General features: G+C 40.7%; 1 protein-coding gene across 2 annotated transcripts in view; it reads right to left on the bottom strand.

Moving 5' to 3' along the window:
- The window catches only part of LOC147747105 (vitamin D3 hydroxylase-associated protein-like), a 289799-nt gene that overhangs the window by 207329 nt on the left and 67073 nt on the right, over window positions 1-15397 (bottom strand). The gene's annotated exons all lie outside the window — the stretch shown is intronic.

The raw sequence follows: 15397 nt of genomic DNA, 5'->3' as shown, positions 1-15397 counted from the left end.
CAGGATGAACTGCAGAAATAGGTTCAAAATGGGTACCGCTGATAGAGGAAGCAGAAAGAAACAGGTGCCTAATTGGTACAGCTGCCCGAAAAGGCAGACAGAATGAGCCAACGATAGATACAGGTGCAGAATGGGTACAGCTGCCTAAGGAGGCTGGGACAGGTAAAGAAAGAGGTGCCAATAGGTACAAATACAGAATGGGTAAAGCGGACAGAGGTTGTGGGGACAGAGAGATTTAGCGCATAATGGGTGCAGCTGACATAGGAGGCAGAGACTGTTATAGAATGAGGTGCCAAAAGATACAAATGTATAATAGGTATAGCTGCCCGAGGAGGCAGGGACCAAATGAGGTGGCGATAGATAAAGGTGTTTAAAATAGATACAGGTGCAAGAATGGATGTACAGCTGACAGGCAGCAGGGACAGGCATAGGATGATGTGCAGACAGATACAGGTGTACAGCAGGCATAGGAGAGGGGGCAGGTAAAGTTAGGGATAAGTGTAGCATGGGTGTAGGCTGACAGAGATGTGGATGGGAGAATTACATGCAGAGAAAAGCACAGGTATGCAAAGGTTCAGGCAGGGTAAGATATGGCTAGAGCAGAGGTCTTCAAACTTTTGGGTGCTGAGACCCCCCTGTCAACATTTTCAGTCGTAAGGACCCCCTCCTGTCAAACATTTCTAAACCTGTAAGCAGGGCTTCTGGAATTACGAGGCAAGTGAGTACCAAATTACACGAAAGGCTTGACTAAATTGTGTGGGAGGAAAATTTAAATAATGTTATGTGATGCCACGTTATTTTGGGATAGAATTGCTTCATTATTTTGACATTTTTGCACACAATAACACAGAGGAAAGATTTCACCCCATCAGTACCCGTTATTAACCAAAATACAGCAACTAACATCAGAAAGATGTCTAGTCAACCTTTGTGATGAGCCTTCCACTCCGCAGGAATACGTGCTGGCCCTGGCCGGGAGAAGCAGGGGTCCCTTAAAACCCTGGCGGTCTTGTGCAGAGTTAAGCAATTTACCCATGCCGCTTTCATCTCACCCCCTCCCTTCCATCCCTCTCTCCTCACCCAACTTCGTATCCCTCTCTCATATTGCCGGCATTTTCTTTCACCCCTTTTTACAACTTCTGAACTCTCCCCATTCAACTTCCCACTTCACCTGTAATCACCTCTTGCCATTCTGACTTTTCACAGCCCTCATCTCTAACAGTTTCTCGCATTTATCTCATGGAGTCTCTGGCCCATTCATCTCCCGTGCCCATCTGCACTTCTCATTCAGCTCAAGTCTCTCCATTCAAATTGTTGTCTATTTGTATCTTACACCTCTCCAGTCCCCCTATTCATCTTTCACATCTCTACTTTGTTCTTTCACACCTTCTTGAACAAATGTCCCTCTCCCCTGTTACCCCAGCACCAGCGCTTAATTAGAGCAGGTGGTTTCCGGTGCTCCGCACTGGCACTTAATTCTACATACTGGCACTATGACCGTCTGCCACATGGTGGCTCTGTCTGTGTAATTTAGAGATGAGCAGGACAGCTGTTTATTAATTCAATATACATTAAAAACAATAAACTCCTGACATCCATGCCATTCTTATAGCTTTGGGGGCTTGAAATAGTCACACTTGTACAGTGTTATGGTTGGTAGTTGCATAGGTATTGTCATAGGCCGCACAGGCAAGGCAATGGGTGGGTGGTTAAAGTTGCAGTGGCACCAACAATGCACCTCATCTCTCTGTAGCACCTTTCTGTCCAACATTTTTTTTATAGTGCTACGCATAGTTTACTCACACTCAATTCTGTGATCTGCATAATACATATTCTTTGTAGCAGGCACATTAACCCTCTGCACTCTGTGGATGAGAAGAGTGCCCATGTGAGCGCACGATGAGCGATGCAACAGTATGAGAGTAGGGAAAGAGGAGTGACTGCAGGGTGAGTGAGGTCACCATATGAATTTGGGTGTCGATATGAGTTCAGAGTGGAATAAATGAGTGCATGGTTAATGATGGGCTTGTTTGAGCGAGTTGCAAATTGAGCAGTGAGGGGGCAGGTGAATGAGGTGTTACATGAGCGCAGGATGTGTGCAGATGAGTAGTGTGACTGCAGGCTGAGGTACAGGGTGAACCACGCAAGTGCATTGTGATTGCAGAGTGATCAATGCGAGTGCAGGGTGAGAGGGTGAATGATGTGAGTGAATGGTGATAAGTGTCAGTGTATTGTGATCGCTGTGAGTGCAGGGTGAACGTGAAAGTGAAGTGCTAGAATGAGAAGTGAGTTATCTTATTGCAGGGTGCATTTCCAGACACTTGAAGTAACTCAACATTATATTGACGGCGGCGTAGGGTTTAACATATAACTATAAGTTAAACTATTGCTATTATTACATTAATCGGGGATCGAGGGTGGAGGAAATAAATAATATGCTGATCTTGCAACACACTTCCAGTCCTATGGTTAGGGTTGCCTGCTCATTATTTTGATGTCCCAGACGGTACAAAAATAAGCAGTCACCTAAAGCTGTATATTTCAGCACTCATCTGTGCATACTGGGAACAGCAAATCTAAATAGAAAGCACGTTTAATTGTGTTTTAGGGCTGCCTCAATGATCCATGACTGATAATTAAAGGGAACAAAGACAGAAAAGTCACATTACGAATTTATTTATTTATGCGTTTTTATATAGCGCGGACTTTACCGGAAGGTGTCAGAGCGCTTCACAATAGAAACAGTAATGATACATGAGGAGAAAATTACAAATGAACACATTACAAAAGCAAACGTTAAGTTACATGAGTCAAAAGCGACAATAGTGAGCAACCAAAATACAAGAGGTGGCAAACGGTACATTACAGGAGGAAAAAGTGATATGTGTGCAGGTTACAAAAGCGTATAAAGTACAAGTAGAGGTATAATACTGCAATAAATGGCAGACACTCCAGCACAAGAACAGACGTTATGTAGGAAATGGTGGCACTTGTGCAAGTATCTAAAGCAAACCAAATGTGAGAGGTAGCAAACAGTGTGTTACAAGAGAAATGGCTGGTATTTTTTTCTTTTTTCTTCTGGCAACCCCACTTTATATTTCTTTTCATGAAATGCATTCTCGCACTATTGCAGTAAATGTAAAATACAAATGTGAGGAAAAGGCTGAGTTGGGGCCCAGGGGATACTGGAACTATAAAAAAAAAACTAAGCCTCAGTAACCAGTTTTCAAAAGGTATGTAAATATGCAAATGGTCTTTAACGACCTGTGAAAAACTCAGGTGTGCCGGGCTGTGCTGGAGATAAGACTGCAGTGAAATCATAACTTGTTGTTTCCATTGTTTCGTTGTTTGGATAAAATAATACAATTGTATATGTTTGTTGTATATGTGTGTAAATATTCATTTATATATATGTGATGTCATTGTTTGAATAACAGTCTATCGAAAAAAGCAAAGTAAAAATGAATATATGATACATTTGAAAATAAAATAAAGAAAAGGAGACGTATCCGGTGAACAAATTGGTTATTGAGGTAACGGTTGGAGAGTGACATAAAAAAACAGAGTATTTAACTCCATAACATGAAATAGGTTCAGATAGGCAATTAATACACCTGTCTTAGTTTGATTTAATTGGTCCCATAGCATCATTGCTTGTTTACTTCAGCCCAGCGCAGCTCACAGCAGCTCGAGCTGAGACACACCACGGGGGAAGAGGGGGGCTGAATCCCTGTAGTCAGAGGGGGCCGGGCAGAAGTGTGATCGGGAATGCGCGACCCTTTTTCCATCACTCCACAGCCCCCCTGGGGGTCGCACCCCACACTTTGAAGACCCCTGGGCTAGAGGGAGGTCAGGGGAAAATGTGATTAAATGGGCTATCTTGGCATATTCAAAAATGAACAACCATAGGTAAATAACAAAACAACTTTGTAGAAATAGTAGTATTAGTTGAGGGAGTGAGAAGCTGTCACAAATAATAATCATAATCCTTGTCAGGGTGAACCCCAAAAGCCGATAATAAACATGTGCTTAACCCTCCGGTAGTTTGGCACAAAAGCAGTCAGGCTTAACTTAGAGGCCATGTAGAGTATTTATACAGCACTCACAGAGTAATAAAGAAAAAACAAAGCAAAATAGTATTAATAAATATAATAAATCCAATTACATGAAAACAACAGAAATCCAATAAACTGAACTAGGGATTAACATTTCTAAATTTTGAATTAAAAAAAGTACTAATCGTGGTTATCTGGTCCTGCTAGACCGAGTAAAGACAAAAGTTAAGGCCAATTATTGTGTGCTGGTCGGAAATGGGGATCAGATTTGTCCCAGTGGTAAGTTTACCTTCTGACTGGGACATGTTTATAGAGAAAAAGTGAGTTGGCAGCGGGGAAAATGTCAAACCTAATCCAACACAAAGCTCAACGACAGCAGGTTGCTGAAGAGCAGGGTCCGGGTGCGGTTGTTGATGAAGGTGGAACAGCTCCAAGCAGGCAAAGTCTGAAGTCTGTTTCAAGGAAGGTCTCAATGTCAACGGGTAACAAACCAACAAGCTGATACAGACTGTCAAAGGTGATCATGACCGCCAATGGTTCTCCAGGCAAACATTTTGCAAAAGGTTTCTAAGTTGCAGTTTAGGGACAGGAAGAGCACACTCTAACACCAGTCAAGAGTCCAGGACCTGGAAAGTCCTAACCAGAGGTTAGGACTCACTGCAGCAGATGCCAACAACCTGGTCTAAGGCAGGTCCATTTGGAGTTGCAGTGCAAGGCCTATGGAAGTTTTTTGTGTCCCTGTGGCTCAAACAGGAGGTCAGCCAACTGACCCATGGAGACTCTTCTGGGGTCCTGGATACAAGGGAAGCAGGCCATGTCTTCCTTCATGTTTCAGATAGCAAGGTAGCCATTCGTCTGATCTTCACAGAGCTTTTTGAGAAGGTTACTGGGGTTGCCCTTTTCATGCCCAGTCCCAGTCTGTGGTTGTGCTTGGGGAAAAACTTGCTGCCACTCCCTAACCAGTGGAGTAAACATTTCCCTGGGCGACCCTACTCAGTTTTGTTGCAGTTCCTGCGTGATATACTGTAAGCTATCACACAGCACCCCTCTTTCTCCAAAACCAACTTGGCAGAAACCTTCCTTTGCTGGTAAGAGAGCCCTGTGCCCACTCTTAAGTGTGGTTGTGGAAATGGGCAAACCCTCCCTTGTGGTCACTCCAAACGAGTTCTGGGGCAGCTCCTCCTGGCACTGGGTTTGGATTCAAACAGAATAGGAAGACAATGGGATGCAGGCCTAGTTTTGAGCAACATCTGCACCTGACAGGGTAGATATAATTTGAAGCGGAGGAGAGGGCTTGGCAACGTCTTACATGCCATCCTGCTCAAGGAGGTAAAACGCCTCTTCACACCCAAGGGTTTTGTCCACTGTCTGGGAGAAATGCACACCTCACCACAGGGGACCAATTTAACTGTCAGGTGACACTGGACACTGGCATAAAGGCCCTTTCAGCTTAGGCCAAGAAAAGACAACTTAATGAAAGTATAATTTCTAAACTACTGATATAAAATCTGACATTACCATTAAGTTGGATGTTTAATTACTATTAAAATTAGTCTTTGAATCATTTTTGTAGCTGTTACCAAGTGCAAATTAATCATTATTAGTTGTTATACTGTAACCTATTGTTTTCCTATGGGAAAGCCAGAATTGATAAAGTGAAAAATTACTTTGGGGGGGTTTTACTGCCGGGATATGTAAAACATTAAATATATATGATATAGTCAACAAAAACGGTTTTATCAAAAGAAGACACAAACCTGGGGTTCTCCTGCAGAAAGGGCACATTTCCAACAAACTTCTTCTTGGTTAAAAAAGGTAAAGTAATGGTGTTATAATTGGGTTCGTCCAGATGTTTTGCTTTTTGGATCACCCGGTTTTGGACATTTTACTCTGGTGAGTCTCACTACATGTGTCTCACCCAAGGTAATCACATGACAAATGGACTGCACATGTTTACCACCAGTGTCTACCTTTTAAGATAAGGCCACTGAAATGCAACTAAGGTATGGGGCACTTGGATGGTTGTATGTGAACCTGCTGTGCCCATGCATGAGGCCACATGTAAGGGTTGTGCATGTGAGACTACTGACATGCACAGCCACGTACGTGCACACACGTAGCCTGGTACAGAAGGGACTCTAAAGAATTAAATATTGACCTGGGGCAGGCCTTATAATGTTAGTGTATGCTAAAGGGGATAATGACTGTGATTTACAGTTTTGTCTGTTGTGACACATTATTATACTTATGGAGTAAAACCTGCCTTTAGAGTGTGATTTTGACTCCCTTTGGCCTACAGAAACCTGTGATATATCAAAATGGGCTGTAACCTGTGCAAGAAAATTATATCTACAAGTTCCAAAAATATATCTCTACCACTTATGGGTCTTCCAGAATTGTTATATTTCTCTAATTCCCTACACAAAGGGGAAAATTAACAGTGCTACCCTCAGCTGGAGTGTAGCTCAAGGATCTGCCTCAGTCAACCAGCTGTCCCATTGTACCAAAGACACTGAACACAGGAGGGAGCCCAGACCGCTGGAGCCACACAGGAGGGGACTCCCCTTTGAAGATTTGGTGAGAAAGCCTCTGGCAGGGATATCAGTAGCGAGCGGAGTTGAAGTTCAGGCACCCCGACAAATGGAGGAAAAACTGTGAGGCATGAGGCCATGCGACAAAGAAAAGGCAGCGGCTCTCCACAGTGGAGCAAGCGAGCTGCTCATAAGTTCACGGTTCCGGCTGGAGTGCCCTATAATGCCTTGCAGGGCTTGTGCTTATTTACTCATGGTGGCCTCAGGATGGCAGGGGCACCACCAACAAAATAAAGGAAGCATGGGGAGGGGAGGCTGCAGTAATGCAGCAGCTCCCCATTTAAGAGTTTCTGCAACGGAGTTGTCCCTACATGTGCTGGGTCTTCGGATCCTGGATCTTTTAGGGATCTGAAGTCATTTCAGTCATTCTTCAAACGACTCCCAAGGCTGGAGCTTCACATCTCCAGCTGGGAGTGCAGCACTCCCTAGTGGTTTATTCTATGGTTGTATTTATTGTGGCCTTAAGATGTGGAAAGAATGGATGCTGTGGTGATCATAAGATGGATTTCCTAGGTGGGTTGGAATGCAATGATGCAATGACATCACAATGGAATGGGGAGAACTGTGAGACAGTGAAGCAGAAGGAAGGACCTACTGGTCAACTGGAGATGTTGATGATAAGTACAAATAAAGCATTCAGAGTTAAAAGGTGTGCAAGCCTCATCTTTACATTGACGACAAGCGGAAACACAAGTGCAGGGGCCAGACCAGACATTGCCACCACTGGATTAAACTCCATTTTTGAAAACTCTTCGATACAATTAATGTGAAGGAACATGATCTATAAGGAGCAACTGATTTTTATTGAGGCAAGTGAATGCTTTTAAATTGGCGATGCATAGTTATCTTAAAGTATTTTAATTTAAACTTAAAGTCTACATGACCATTAGAGTATGAACAGCAGTGCCCAGCAGTGCGAGACAGGGACATGAGGAAAGAGCTGCAACTTCTAAGCAAGAGGGATGAACCGTGAGCTCAAAGCACGAGGGAAGATGCCCAACCCTGTGTCAAAAGCAACTTCAGCGAGAGAATGCCCCTCACTAAGAGTGTCACATGGAAGTAGAGCTGCTCGTCTAGGAGTTGGCGAAAAGTCGAGAGTGCCGTGGGAGTGCAACAAAAATAGTGCAAGTGCTGTACAAGAACACCCCTCGCTAGGAGTTTTGTATCAAGAAAGCCTATGAGCACAGTGCGTACACCAAAAATAAAAACGCCTTTTGCACCGCGCTGTAACACAACAGAATTAGCTATTGTGGTGGTTCACTAGTACAGACACTGCAGGCGTACTACTTACCAGTTACTTCCCACATATTATTGTGGTTATTTTACAGTATTACTTACCTGCATGAAGTGTAGACACTCATTGTGCTGGTGGGACAGGAAGAAAGTGTGGAAATATATGTGGAAATAAAAAGAGGGCCAAGTCTATAGAATGCATGGAAAAGGAGATGAGTCTGAACCATTGTCTGCAGCAATAATACTGATTAAACAGACAAAGAAGAGAAGAAATAAAAACAAAGAGTTTTTTGTTATAATTTGTTCAGTTAGTTTATTACATTAAATTATTTTTTTAAGTTTATATTTTACTTTATTATATTGTATTTCTTGCAGGATATGCAGAGCAGAGTATGGCATCACCTCCGCTATTCTTGTCAACACCTGGAGAGCAACCAATACCATGGAAGCAATGTAGTAAACTATGCATTACGTATGTGCTATCTTTTGGAAGGGACAGGTATGGATCTTTGACGTTACAACCTATTCTTCTTCATCATCCTGATGTAGAAGGTAGAAGAATTTATGAGGAATTAATGATCTTATCATTAGGCATGGGGCATAGTCAGCCCAAAAATATTTTTGAAATGTCAATGCAAATGTTAGACTCACAATTCATAAAGAAAACCAATTTACTTTTAGAGTGTCATAAATTCTTTTCACAAGTCCAATAGATACATGAGGACATAGCATCATATGTAGTTGCATTGAGAGAACTAGCATCATTATGTCGTTTTGAACAATCGGCTGATTTTCTTATAAGATAAAATTGTGAGGTGTACTAACAATAAGAAGATAAAAGAGCTACTATTAATAAAGGATCCTAATCTAGAAGAGGCCATTCAGATTGCCAAGGGAATGGAACATAAAAAAATGTGGTTAAGAGAAATGGATAGTACCAGTAATAATCAAAAGGAAAAGAACAATAAGTGAGATTGGGGTCGTTTATAATAGAAAAAAAGAAGGAATCAAAGGTAATGATGTGAAGAGGAAAGTGGCAGTGCCCAAGACTAAGACTCAGGGACAATTGACACAAAGGAGCACCAGCTGAAGTGAGGTGAAATGTTTTCATTGTGGTGCACCAGGCCATATTGCAACCAGCACTATGGGCCAGATTCACAGAACTAACTTAAGACAAAATCCTAAACGTACTACTTTTGGTATTCACAGAAGTCAGAATTTTGTCTTAAGTTTGTCTTAAGACAAACTTAAGACAGGCTTAAGACAGACTTAAGTTAGGATTTTGTCTTAAGTCTGTTCCAAGTTTGTCTTAAGACAAACTTAAGACAAAATCCTAACTTCTGTGAATACCAAAAGTAGTAAGTTTAGGATTGTGTCTTCAGTTAGTTCTGTGAATCGGCCCGTTGTGTGCAGCCAGAACAGTGATTTGTATAAACTGTGGAAGGAGAAGGCACTTTGCAAAGGTGTGCTTGACAAAGGCCGAATCCTGAGATAACAAAAGATTCAAGTAAATGCCCAAGAAAAATCCATGATACTTGTGAAAGCATTCAGGAATTGATTTTAACAGTGCAGAAATATTTTGAGAATATGGGAAATGGGGAGACAGAGAGTAACAATAAATTGAAGAAATAACTTTGAAGGAGAAAGCAATAAAAGTGTTGGTGGATTTGGGAAGTTTATTTACTCTCTATCCAAAAAGTCTTATGAAAGTAATTGGAAATCTCTTATAGATGATGGTCAGATTTAAAGAGAGGTCTGTATATGGACGGATATATGTCACAGACTTTGGATCTGGTTTGTAGGGACGGCATCATCAAAATGATTTGCATATAATTATCAATCCCAATGCAAAGGAACGCGTAATTGTAGAGGAAATATTTGGGGAGGATCAACATCACTTAGTAGGAAGATATCCGTGTGTGTTTTCAGATGATCTGGGCTTCTTAAAAGGTTTTTCTCATTGAATAATAGTGAAGAAGCATGCTAAACCAGTGGTTCATAAAGTGAAGAACATTGCTATTATAATCAGGGATCCTTTCCAACTAGTGCAAAATAACTCTTGCGACAACAGATTATTGAGCCTATAGAGGCCTCTGAATGGTTGTCTCCAATTGTGGTAGCACCAAAGGAAGGGGAAGAGACCTGGTTGTGCATAAACCTGTGTGATTCAAATATAAATATCAGGGTGGATAGACATCCACTTCAAAACTTATCTGAGATGCTGACAACAAAGTGAAAGGGAGTTGTGTACAGTATTCTGGACATGTTGGCTGTGTATATTTTCCAGAGAATAATGAAGAACATTTTTGAAAACATGGTTCCACGATGATATACATATTGTAGGTAGAAGTGCAAATGAGCATGACCAGTTTTTTGTAGAAGTAATGAAGCGGTTGGAAAGCATGGTTTGATGATAAAAAAATCAACATGCCAATTCAGAAAAAAGAAAGTGACATATCTAGGGCACGATATCAGTATCAAAGGTATTAAACCAAAGAAGAGTACGACAGCAATTGAGAAAGAACCAAGGCCAACCGGGAAGCATGAACTAAAGTTGTTTATTGGATTTGGAATATTGTTCCAAGTTTGTGAGGAGATGTAAAGATGAGTCCACCCTTGAATGATCAAAAAAGGAACACACATGAGCAGAGAGAGGAATGTGAGTGCATTGTGCAAGCCCCCTATTATTGGACATTTTGATTTTATAGGAAACACTTATATAACAATGGGTGCAAGCAATGTGGGAAATGGTGTGGTGTTGTCAAAGGGTTAAGATGGCACAGAGTATGTTTTGGGTTTTGTGTCTAGAAAGTTGCAAAGAACAGAAACCAAATATTCTGTGATTGAAAAAGAAGCTATAGGTTGTTGTTGGGGGATTAATCATTCATGTTTTATGTGTGGGTTTTACCCTTTAGTATATGAATGGACCACAAACCTTTTACGTATATTTTCAGGGGAGGGAGGAAGAGGTTTGGAAGGGAATGGTGCACCTTGTATATCAAGGTGGTTATTGTCCGCAGTGGATTTCAATTTTTAGGTGACATTTGTGAAGGTCATCAGATATGTGGTGGCAGAATATTTGCCAAGGATGCCAGTGAGAGATGAAGTGTCTGGTAGAGAGGAGTGTGGAACAGAAGGGCAAAAGGCATGGCTGAAATGTTGCATAGGAAAATGATTCTGTGAAGAAAGAGTAGTACAAGGTTGGGATGAGAAAAAAGAGTTTGATAAAGAAATGAATGAGTATTTCAATGTTAAAGAAGAATTTAGCATAATTAGTGGAAGACTAATGAGAAGGAATCAATTAAATTCTCCTGAGGGAGTTTGTGCACACATTGTTAACATTGCACATGAGGAGCATTTAGGATGCAGAATGACGAAAAGGAAGGTGAGAGTGTCATTATGGTGACATGGAATGGACAGTGATGTGGAAGATAGAGTGAGAAATTATGTGGCTTGTACCAATAGTGATAAAACCAAGGTATGGAGACAACCTCCGTGAGAAAACATGACTTTTCCTGAAAAACCATGGGAAAAGTTGGCTATTGATTTTCTGGGACCTGTGGCAAGGTTGGGTTTGAGGAGTAGATATATCATGGTATTGGTAGATTACCATACTAAATGGTTTATAGTGAAACCTATGGAGAAAGTGAACATGTATGGAGTAATTGAATTTCTAGAAGAGATTTCATGGTAGAAGGAATACCTAAAACTATTGTGGCGGACAATGGAGTGCAATTCATTTCCAAAGAAATGGCTGATTAATTAGGATGGGAATTGTTCATGAAAGGGTAGCTTTTTCCAGACCACAGGCCAATGATTGGTGGGAAGGGTAAATCGGTTGATACTGGAGAATAGTCAGTTGTCTTTGGCTAACAATCTTCAGTGGAGAAGGGAGTTAAGAAGAATGATATGGGCGCATAGGACAACTCATGTTGTGATGGAGTTGTTGCCTTTTGTATCCTGGAAAGGAAGGTACCCAGGCAGGAAGTAATCTCTTATATGGTTGAGTGGAAGAATTGACATGAGGATTGATTCTGAAGAAGTAAGGAAACAAGTAGCGAAATCACAAGGAAAAATTGTATAGCATTACAACAGGAGAAGAGTTGTGAAGGAGTGTCATGTAAAAAAGGGTGATTGGGTTGTAGAGAGAAAAGGGGGTTTAGTACGCAAAAGAGATAGTAAGTATTCTAATCCATGCAAAGTTAAGGAAATCAAACAGAGTGTTGTAATTTTGGAAGATGGAACAACATGAAGATGGAACAACTGGCATCTGTTTCACTGCTAGAGCAACATGGAAGGTGTATGTAAGGTTAGAAGATGACGGAAGTGAACACATGGACAAGAAGAGGGATGATCATCTATCTGGAGTATAAGTTGTTTAAATTAATTGAATTAGTGTGCTATTTAAGGCTGCCTAGTATGGTCTTTTCGATACTACTGTTGTAGTGTATATTGTTAGATAATGCATGCTTGTATGTTACATAACAATGTGTTAAAATATTATAAGGAGGGAGATGTGTGGTGATTATAAGATGGGTTGGAATGTAATCATGCCAATGACATAAGGATAGAATGGGGAGAGCTGGGAGGTGGTGAAGCAGAATAAAGGACCTACTGGTCAGCTGCAGATGTTGATGATATGTACAAATAAAGAATTTGGAGGTAAAAGGTATGCAGGGGCTGATTCACAGAACTAACTTAAGACAAAATCCTAAACTTACTACTTTTGGTATTCACAAAAGTTAGGATTTTGTCTTAAGACAGACTTAAGACAGAATCCTAACTTAAGTCTGTCTTACGTCTGTCTTAAGACAAAATCCTAACTTCTGTGAATAGCAAAAGTAGTAAGTTTAGGATTTTGTCTTAAGTTAGTTCTCTGAATCGGGCCCGCAGACCTCATCTTTACAGATGCCCTCTTGTGGCTGTTTTTAATGACAGAATTTTCTTGGCCGGAATGTGTACAAAAAGCACACAGATGCCTATGATGTTCATTTTTAATGCTTTATTTATATAATATTGACAGTAATTACTGATCAAAGTGAATACACTTTGTTTACATTGATAAGCGCATTTACCCATGAATATCGATGATTTCATTTAAGTACAGCATGATGTAATTAACATGTGGTTTGCTACTCTTGAACATTTGATCAAACCAGAAGACTTACCTTATATGTTTGTTTGACCCTTTTAACTGATTATGCAGTGTCTTCTATGGTGTTTTACATCTAGTAATGTATATATTTGTAAATTACAGCATAGTATTCAATAGTGTGTGTGATAAATGTATTTCCCTTTTTTTAATCGTTTTTAAAGAAAAGGCACTGACTGGACAATAATTTATTGAGTGTTATTATTGAATGCCAGCATATGGTGATTGTTAGCCCACACCACCTCCCCTGAGTAGGCCTTGGGCTGATTAGCTTCGCTACCCTGAGAGAGTCAAGCACTACAATGGGATGCTTGGTTCCCAGTAATGGGACATTGTGGACCTATTACTGGTGCACACCACACTGCTTCCCACAGGTAGCTACAACATAATGGTTTCAAAGAATGCAAAGTGTTAAAAGAATGCTTGCATGTGTGGTTGCTGAATATTTGGCTTTAGGATTTTTTGTTTAGGAAATGTCCAGCAATAGAAAATTGGTGCCCCAGTGACATGGGGCAACCTCGTAACTCTATTAACTCTGGCACCCCAACATACCTTTGGTGGATTACACAACAACCACACTTAACAGCATCGCCAGCTGTAAAGAGTTTAAAAAAGCAATATATACCGAATATTTTTATAACAATACTTGTGCGCACATACACATTCTAAATAGTGCCAGGAACTGGCATCTGTTTCACTGCTAGAGCAAAACAATTCTAAAGCTAAATAGTCAGAAATTAGCAGCAATTGTAGAAGTAATGATAGTGGACATGGGGAGCCCACTTCAGTGTCATTGTAACCTAGTTTTTATTCCAAAGAGCTTTGATGAAGTGGTCGACAGCATTGAGGACATATTCAAAGGGTATCAGATAGATCTTTCCCTGTTAAGGAGTGTAAAGATACTGTGCCTAGCGATAATATAGATCTTTTTTATTGCAAACAATTTGTGTGACACTTTTTGTCATTCCTGACATTTTAGCAAGCTACACATGCCATTCTGGGACTTGTAGTTGTGCTTTTAAAATTGTTGATATGAGCTCAATAATCATAGACAGTAACATTGGTTAAAACAGAAGGTAAACGGTCAACAGGTGTTAGAGAGTGAATAGACAGTTTAACAGACTAGGAATGAGGCCACTACACGCGAGACAGGTATGAGGGGAGTATCACAAGGTTGGTTTTGAGGGGCACCATACAACCCACGAATTGAACTAATGAGGGTAACTCACTTGAGTTTCATGATGATTAGATAGAGGGAAAACGCCGAGTGAAGCATTTCTCTTAAAAAACAAATGCATAAATGTATAACTTGTAAGATCGCATAACTCTTGTTCGTTTAAACATACAGTCTAATGCTCCTATTTACATTTGTAGTGAATCCCTGATGAAGGGCAAGAACACGGCCCGAAATGCATTGGAAATTACTCACTGTCGAGGATGAATTATTTATAATTCCTGCTTTAGAAGATAAAAGTCTGGATGGACACGTCTACTGCATTAGAATCGCAAATACATAAAATGGCGATTCATGTGACAGAAGGAAATGGAGCAAAATAGTGAAAACATTGGAATAATTTGAATAAAAGAAACACAACAAATTCAATTGTGGTATATTTATTGCAACAGGTATTACAAGCAGTGCTTCCGGGAAGGGAGCAATACTATGCTCCCATTATCTAATGTTGTTCAATCATTCCACGTGGTAGGAGGGCGAACCACGGACCCGGGACTCACGTGTGAACCAAATTAAAACGAACACAATATGAATGTGATAAAACAGGAGTGCACTCGGCTACCTAATTTTGGGGTCAATTGGAAGTGAACATGCTTTTCTGAAATTTAGAGAAACCAGGGAGTAGAGAGGTGGGCCTAAAATTAAATAGTTGCGTGAGATCAGCAATGGCCTTCTTCAACAATGGTAAAACCATTGTGTGCTTCCAGATAGATGGAGCAATCGCCCGTTTTAGAGAGCCATTAGCCAACTCCATGATCAACATCATGGAGGATTGTTCAAATTTCTGAAACACAGTGATTGGACTGCGGTCTTCAGAAGAGCCGGATTTCAGGCTGCCCAATATCTGCCTAAAGGAGATAAATTTCAAAGGTACTCAAAAATCAAGTTTGTCAGTAGGTTAAAAAACACATGCCGGCCTGCAAAGTCACATTGGTAGTAAGGTAAGGGGAGCTCCTGGATTTCTGTGTGGCATTGTGGAGCGTAGGATCCTGGAATGAACCATATCATTTTTTAATTTTACTCAAAATTAATGTGGCAAGCTCCTTACATTGTAGAGCAGTAAGATCTGGAGAAGCATGTAGGCAATGGGCGCCTGACACATTTTTAACAAGCTTGAATAACTGCTTATGAC

This window comes from Lissotriton vulgaris, chromosome 1_1 (assembly GCF_964263255.1).
Source record: "Lissotriton vulgaris chromosome 1_1, aLisVul1.2, whole genome shotgun sequence".
NCBI lineage: Eukaryota > Metazoa > Chordata > Amphibia > Caudata > Salamandridae > Lissotriton > Lissotriton vulgaris.
Note: the sequence above shows the minus strand (reverse complement) of the source record. Positions and strands in the feature narration are given on the sequence as shown.